Here is an 8,076-nt window from a genome sequence, read left to right as displayed (position 1 = left end):
GGAACGGTCTGGATTTACTGGGCACATAACACAGGAACCACATCTCAGCAACCTTAATGCTTGGCGTAGTAGGAAGGCGGGCCTTTGCTGACTGGACTTGAAGGCATCTGATGATGACCGGTCAGGGGATCATGCCTCATATTCTGAGACTGCGGACCAGGCATGAACTGTTGTGGTGCGGTTGTAACGGGTTGAGGCTGGATGCAGTAGGTCGCAGACTGCACCGTGGGGCCGACCTTCTGAGCTTTAATCTCACGGAACATCTGGCACCAGGAACATGCCATGCAGCAACAGGAGATCATGATGTCATCGCAGATAGAACCCTGTGCAGAACCCGAGCACAGAGAGACTCGGTTAACAGACAGATCACAGAAAGACTACAGATACTTGGATTACAATCCACCCCCCCCCCTCTCATCCCCCAGTCAAATGACATCACAGTCCTCTAAAGCAAGGGGAAACCCTCTTTCACCCCCGACACCTTTCGGAAACCCACCTGGATTGCATATTTGTGGCGTATGGCTACTCGTAGAGACAAGGCAACAGGTGGCGCACATATGGGAATCCCAAACAGTGCTAGCCAAGCGGACCCCAGGAAGTCCAGTAAAGGCAGGAAGGTGCTTTCCCCAAACTGTGCCGAGGTTTGACAGGCTGCGCATGGCAAGCACCAGAAACCTAAACAACCTGTATTGATAGCAAGAGGTTTAACAGGTTTGAATTGGTGCTCTGGTTAAAAGGCATTAAAGTGAAATAAAACAACACTTTGAGTGACATTTTGATAATGTCATTTTAGTTATGAAGAGATTGAAAGAGTGTTACACCTTTATGCCAGATGAGTATGACAGGGGACTGGAACAAGCTGTTTGTGGAAGTGTTTGGATCCGTGGGATTGTTTGCGAGTGAAAATTTGTTGGAAAAGATGCACTCTCACAGCTATTCATGTCTTGACAACAGTCACAGATGCCCGAGGTCCACATCTTCTGTGTGTAAGCTGCAGACTGCTGGACTATAACAGTGGATGCCATCATGATCCGATCGACCTGCAGACACAGCACTGTGCACATGCAGTACAATGAGAACAGAAAAGCTTCAGCATGGCAATAATCTTTTTTTCAAAACCTGAGTCCAAGACTATTTTAATGAATATTTTATACTTTATTTGACCATGTGTTTTTGGTGTGGAGAAGAATATCATGTGGATCTTGTTTTAGTGGAACAATCATTCAGCTGATATTTTGCCACCTCCAGTAATACAGAGTCCTCATTGACCCAAATATTCTTATTTAAATGGTATAAATATATAATTGAACCGAAGATCCAGTGGATCTTACTGTGTAGTTACATACACACATGCCCATGATGGGACGTGTACATCATATTACATCCCATCAAGTCATGTTTACATGACTTCTTATCTTATTTGCCTCTGATAACACATGTCATACAATACAATACTTTCATTTGTAACACTTGTTAAACAGTGCACTGGATTTATTTAAGTTGAAGCAACACACTCTTACCTTGTCAACTTGGATCTTAGACGTCAGGTTCGAAACAGACACTGAAAGACACGACTGAATATAGGTGTGGAAGAAATGCTGCCAAACCTGAAAGTCCATCTGAAAGGTAAAATGAGTCATCTGCCAAGTTTAATGACATCTATGGCCATCTGTACTCATATCCTGTTAAATCCTTTGAAACACTATACAGAAATGTATATTAATATTTACCAGTTTTATACTCTCTCCTGGTCCTTACTGTAGTATATGAGGCACATTTCCATTAATTCAGTTGATCTATTGCACCTTTAAATGGTGTTCCCGTGTCTTATGAAGAGGTTTTACTCTTCTTGCAGATTCGTGTACAGACACTGTACTGTTGTGAGCTTGCCAGGAGGGTGTGGTTACAGAAAGGACGTTCACTTAAATGGATCATATCTAATTTGCGCGTCCCTAAGTAGTCTCTCTAGTCAAACCGTATTTGATTACAAATAAGGTTGGTTTGATTGGTGGCTCTTTAATATTCTTATAGGCTCAATATGAGTGATCATATTCAGTCTGCGTATTAAAGAACATTCTTCACCCCCCTAAAAGCCCCGGACAGTATAAATGGCTGTTGTTGTTTTTTGGGCTCAGGGTGAAGGACGGGTTAGTCTGGCATGAATCCTTGATGCAGGAGCAGAGTAATTCCTCTCTGACTGACTTCAGCCTTTCTCTGGTTGCCCGTGGGACCCGTAAGCATGTGGGATTTCACTGTTCTGTTTATAAACGGCTCCCCACACACACAAACACACACACACGCACATCATACACACGTTTGTCTTGTGATTATTGTGGGGGCAATTCAGTCCCATTCAAAGTCCTCTTTTTGCTAACCTCTAACCCTAAACCTACCTTAATCCTAATTGTGACCCTAACCTTAACCCCAGAAAACTTACCTTACCTATTTTCTGACCCTAACCCTGAAATGATGCGTAATATTGAATCCCAACCCTTAATGTCATCCTAACCCTAACATTTACCTAACGTTAAGCCACCTAGAAATCACCAGTCACATTGTGACTTCAAACAGCCAGTAAAGTCCCTGTCTGAGCCTCTGTCCTGCTGGCTGGGGTTTGATGATAGCCTGGTCATGGTTCAGAAGTCTTCCCCCAGGCCAGGGACTCACCCTGGCATCCCTTCAGGACACGTGTTGCTCTGTCACAGGCTGCTACTTCACAGTGACGCAGTATTTCATTTTTCTTTTAAATATGCGTTATACATGTTAGCGTGTGAGTTAGCATCAATATCATCAGTCCGAGACAAACACTTTATGCTGCGTGACTGTTAACAGAAGACCCTCGAGTCTGGCATTTATATTTAACAAATAATTTATATGCAAAACCATTCCTGGCACTTCCATACACATGCTTTTTAATGCATTTCCAATTTGTTCTCTATACACATTTTGACATTGCTTTCATCATTACTTTACAGTATTAAATCATAATAGTGTGTTGAGAGTTGTAGGAGTTGCCATTTGTTTAAAGTCAAAGCACTTTCTCAAGTGAAGAGTTCAATGTGACACATAACCTGCATGAACAATGATCAGACATGACGACACAGCGTGACGACTAGACTTTTATAGCTTCTGAAGAAAAAGTTAACTGAAGACCTTTGTCAAGGTTCCATGTAAAGAAAGCAAAGTCTGTTTAAGATATCTCTTTGATCACTGCCTCCATAATTTAGCCATGAAAGACTGCAATGAAACATGAATTACGTGTCACACAGATCACACAGATATACCGTGCGACCCCATTCCTTTTCTCTGTGTTAAATGACTCGAGACGTTATGATTCCGCGAGTATGACTGAGTGAAATTTTACAGAGTGCTTACCGAAAGCCATCATCCTTTTTCCACTTTGTTGGAGAGGGGACAGATTTAAATGATGACTCTTGTTCCATCCTCGTAGATTGACATGGTAATAATGACCTCCTCAGCTGGCTGACACCTTGACGCAGGTGGGCTGGCTAGAAACCCACCCCTTCATTTAGACACAGGTGAAAGACTCATCATGAGAAGGGAACAAAACCTGAGCACAGGTATAATATAATGTAAACTTGGTCCGCAAGTGAGGTCTTAAAAAAAGTTCACTTCCTGTGTTGAGGCCTGGTGATGCATGTGGAGACTGTGCGGATTATTACATCTCTGCAGCATGACACCAACAAAAAAGACTTTGAATATGGATGGTATCATAACATATACATACTGAGAATGACCTGGTGTGACCCGAACCTACAGTTACCTGACATGAACCTCAACGAGGACTTTGTCCTCTTCCATACCTCACCAAGCCGATAAAAACCAATGGCATTTAAATGGATCCCCGAAATTCCATTAGCGCCCTGCTTCCCCATGGTGCTCGCTGGGAAGTGGCAGGTCTGCGTCTAGATGGAGTCTGGCCGTGCGCTTCGATGGGCCCCCTGCCCTTTACACTGTCAGTGACGGAGAGAGAGCCTTACTGCTCATTCCACTGCATTAAATATGGACACAGACAAACGTCTATTAGGTTTGTCCCTCCTCCTCCCCCCCTCCCTCCGCCCCTGGGGATCTGGGATTAGCTAAATGGCAAACTTGAATAGATGAGGGTTATAATGTCGTTTTTATTTTCGAACGTGATAGATGTTGCAAGCATTTTCGTTGGGAAGTATAATGTTTTTCATTTTCATAATGTTATAAGGTACACTGTAGAGAGTAATGATACGATAAGGATACAAATGTCCTTATGGGTGAGAGTTAGGCTAATATAGAGTTTGCTTAGGCTGGTAGTCAAATGTATGTTTGCTGTAAATTCGGAAAAAGGGTGTTGTGTTTGATGATGCTAACAGTTTTGTGCGGTTGGAAAGGGGGCAACTTCGAAAAAAACACTATCTCTTTGAATGGGCATTTTTCTGTACGCAGTTATGAAGTAGGGTTGATACACACTGTGCGGCTTTATTTAAATACAGTTATGTCATTGTAACTACTCACATACGTTTTGAAGTAAACATTTCGCTCTGCTGCGTCACCATTCTCAACCGTTTCATGGTGCAGGTGTTTTGCTTCGAACAACACAAAGACCACATTTGTTTCCTGTCTCTGAGACGCTCAAATAAGCCAACATCTATTTACCATTTGTGCAGCTCCCTTCCACGTGTGGAAAACCCTGCTGGAAACAAGGCAGATGTCATTTGTCATCATTACTCCTCCTTGTGGTTTGAATTCCCTGTTCCTCTGTCATTTTTCACCAGCTTTGCTTATCCGTCACTCATATGCATTCTTGAATTCTGTCATGGTTGAAAAGAAGCAGGAAGTGGCCTTGCGAGTGGATTGGCTTGTATAAAATACACACTCTGCTGTGGTGGTACAAAGAGAGAATACATAGAGACTGATCAATATTTCATTCAGCTTTCCCAAAAAGGGTCCCTCCATCATGTAGGGGTGACCTCTGGAGGACAAAGCCAAGTCGTGTGTGTGCGTGTGCTTGTGTGTGTGTGTGTGTGTGTGTGGGAAGGAGATCAAAGGAATTGAATCAGCGAGTGCAGCCTGAGGGCCATGACAAACCATCGGTCTGAGGGCAATCAGGCTCCAGAGCCTCCCAGGGGAACAGGTATCCTCCAGCCCCTGTCACCAAGCATCCCCCTCACTCTGGCCTCAACCTCACCCACCAGCCCTCTCTCTCCCCAGGAACTCACCCCTTCTCTCCCCAGGTCCTCAACCCCACCCACCTCACCCCTGTCTAACTCCAGGACCCCCCCCCCTCCCCCCTCCTCTCCATCTCCTCTCGGAGGTGAAGCTTGGTTTCCCAGGTAAGCATGCAGCCAAGACTGTGTCTGACACTTTGAATCTGACACTTTGAATCTGACAGTGGGAGTAAAAAAAATGCCTGAAATACTTCTCTGACACATTTATACCAGACACAGTCAAAGTGAGAACAGTTATTGTGGTATTGCACTATGGGAATGAATCTCTACATTTGAGAACTCTGCATGTGCTGCATGTGCTGTTTGTTGTTATCTCCAAGTTCATGGTGTTAAATCAAAAGGTAAATATGTTTAAATGAATGGTAACCAACCCAGTAATATACAAATATGTACCCGTCATATCCAGACCAACTTCATAGCCTTCTCTTAAACAAAACCCGGCTTGCACGTTTAAAACGCTTATGAACAATTCTACCTCACTGACAAGAAGAGTGAGTTCACTCCATGTGGAGTGCCTTACATTCATCAGGGTGGTGTGCTGCTGGGTTAGGAGCGGGGGGGGGGGGGCGGGGGGGCTTGTCTATCCTGCCAATGATTTACAGCCTAAACTCATATATTTACATGCAAGTGGGCTGTACGCCTTATACCCAGCGCTCTACTCAGAGTGACAAATAGTAATTTGGCATAAGTACGTTCATCCATCTATCTTCTGGGAGGGAAAAAACGGCACAAATCTGCCAGCCAGCCATGCGCCCCGGTAAATGAAGTGAGGGCGACCGGATGCAATAACAACTCAGAATATGAACATGGTATGATGAATGCTAATACTGGATATTGTGAATGATAGTGGGCCGTTCATGATTGGTGTAGGTAGTGAAGCTGCCTACGTAGTGATGACAGGCGTGCTTCATGGAAGCCCTGAGTCTGAGCTCACACTGCTGTTTGTACAATGTTGAATTGAAGTGGGGTGAGAGGACAAATGCTCTGTGCTGCTATTGGACCTAAGTCTGAAGGCAAACTTTTTAGATTCTGCATGGAAGACGTACAAGCTAGATCAGAATGCTTTGATCAGAATTGACACCGTGGTATGTCATGTCTGAGCTCGGATTAGTATTTCGTTTTAATTAGTGTAATTTACAAACGTACGTTCTTGGTTTACAAATGTGAAATCAATTGGCAGCAGTTCTCTGTATTGACGTGTGTCACACTCAATGTTCTCCCCAGATGTTCCCTGTCAGGAACGTGGGACCATTGAGCAAATATATGTCCGATGAGGTTATCCTCATTTAGGGGTCATTTTGTATTGATACCAACATAATACATTTGACCCAGGCACATATGTGAGGGAAAATCCAGAGCTGATGTTCCAAGGGAGTAAATGTTCTTCCTCTATATTATATAATGTAGTTCAGTCCAGACATATTAAGTCATTATTATTGCAGTTATTTGTCTTGAGTAGTTCAGGGGCATGCTGAAAATTACAGTATTCATCCTCCGAGTCATTCCCATTACTGAATGTCAGCATCCTGAATGGTCTCTTTCAATATGTGTATTACGTAAAGGCAAGGAGCCTTGCCACCAATGAATCTGAGAGCACTGGGCAAAGCTCGTTTGCAAAGGCCATTTTCAGAGGGGAAAGCTTGTCTAAACTCCTAGTTTGCCCAGGCTAGCCTGATGGGTTTACCCTGTCTCTCCTTGGCAAGTGGGATCATTGGATCAATGTTGTGGAGCACAGGCCATCTCTCCTCGTGACCTCGTGCACAAGACGACTGTAGGGGTGAGCATGGAGGTTTGAACCCAAGTAGGGTCGGGTCTTTTACTGTTGCTGCTGTTTCAAGTTATTTTTACCGAGGGCATCTTTTTTGGTAGGGAGATTTAAACGTTTTGGCGAGGGGATTTCCAGGGTCTCTATACATTGGTAGACATGTCGCTGCTGTCCGCCACTAAACCTACACCTAAGCATCACATAACATTCAGTGTTTAGATAACCGAAATGAACGATTTGTTCATTTCAATGTGTCTGTATATATGCATACAGGAAGTACTGTACATCTGGGACTGAAGTACTGTTTGGTAGCAGGATCCTAGATCAAATCCTGATTGCTGTGCAGCTACAGAAATGACACTCTGTACTGGCACGCAATGTTCTCAGTGTGTTGACAGGGTACCACGCAATTATCATTTCTATTTTCCCACTTCAAGATTTCAAGGATTCGGTTCCTGATTACGACAGCTCTGATCCATCGTAAAGTTATGTAAAACCTCTATCTCTAGGGCCAGGCCTGTTGTACAACCATTAGCCTAAATATCTACTGTCCGTTGGGTTTATTTTGCTGCATAATTATTTTAGACATACTGTGATTTTAAGACCTTGTAAAGTAGCCCAATAGCCTCAGGATTACCTGTTCTTATTACTTTACCTCTCAACAATGAGAGTTAGTTATTATGAAAATCAGGAAGCCATTTTTCTCCTATACAGTGTATTACTGTTCCTGACTCCTCTAATCCCCAAGGCAACGGCCTCCCATTTAAAACCTCCCGACTTGAATATTGCCTATGACTGCCTGCTCGGTCCAGATAAATCTAAGTCATTTACATGGACAAGCAGAGGGACAGAAAGAAAAGTGCAACACCAGCCTTGCAAGACGCCCGCCGCTCTCTCTCTCTCTCTCTCTCTCTCTCTCTCTCTCTCTCTCTCTCTCTCTCTCTCTCTCTCTCTCTCTCTCTCTCTCTCTCTCTCTCTCTCTCTCTCTCTCTCTCTCTCTCTCTCTCTCTCTCTCTCTCTCTCTACCCATCTCTCTCTCTCTCTCTCTCTCTCTCTCCCCCTCTCTCTCTACCCATCTCTCTCTCTCTC

General features: G+C 43.9%; 1 long non-coding RNA gene across 1 annotated transcript; it reads right to left on the bottom strand.

The window, feature by feature from the left end:
* Positions 1–573: 573 nt before the first annotated feature.
* Positions 574–1,865, bottom strand: LOC146254536 (uncharacterized). Its single transcript, XR_014731460.1, has 4 exons — positions 1,731–1,865; positions 1,521–1,619; positions 822–1,054; positions 574–684 (listed from the first exon to the last, which is right to left on the bottom strand). It is a non-coding gene; the product is annotated as an uncharacterized LOC146254536 (long non-coding RNA).
* Positions 1,866–8,076: the final 6,211 nt, after the last annotated feature.

This window comes from Hypomesus nipponensis, chromosome 16, assembly GCF_054491055.1.
Source record: "Hypomesus nipponensis isolate SF chromosome 16, ASM5449105v1, whole genome shotgun sequence".
In the NCBI taxonomy this organism is placed as follows: Eukaryota; Metazoa; Chordata; class Actinopteri; order Osmeriformes; family Osmeridae; genus Hypomesus; species Hypomesus nipponensis.
This window is presented reverse-complemented; position numbering and strand designations above follow the sequence as displayed.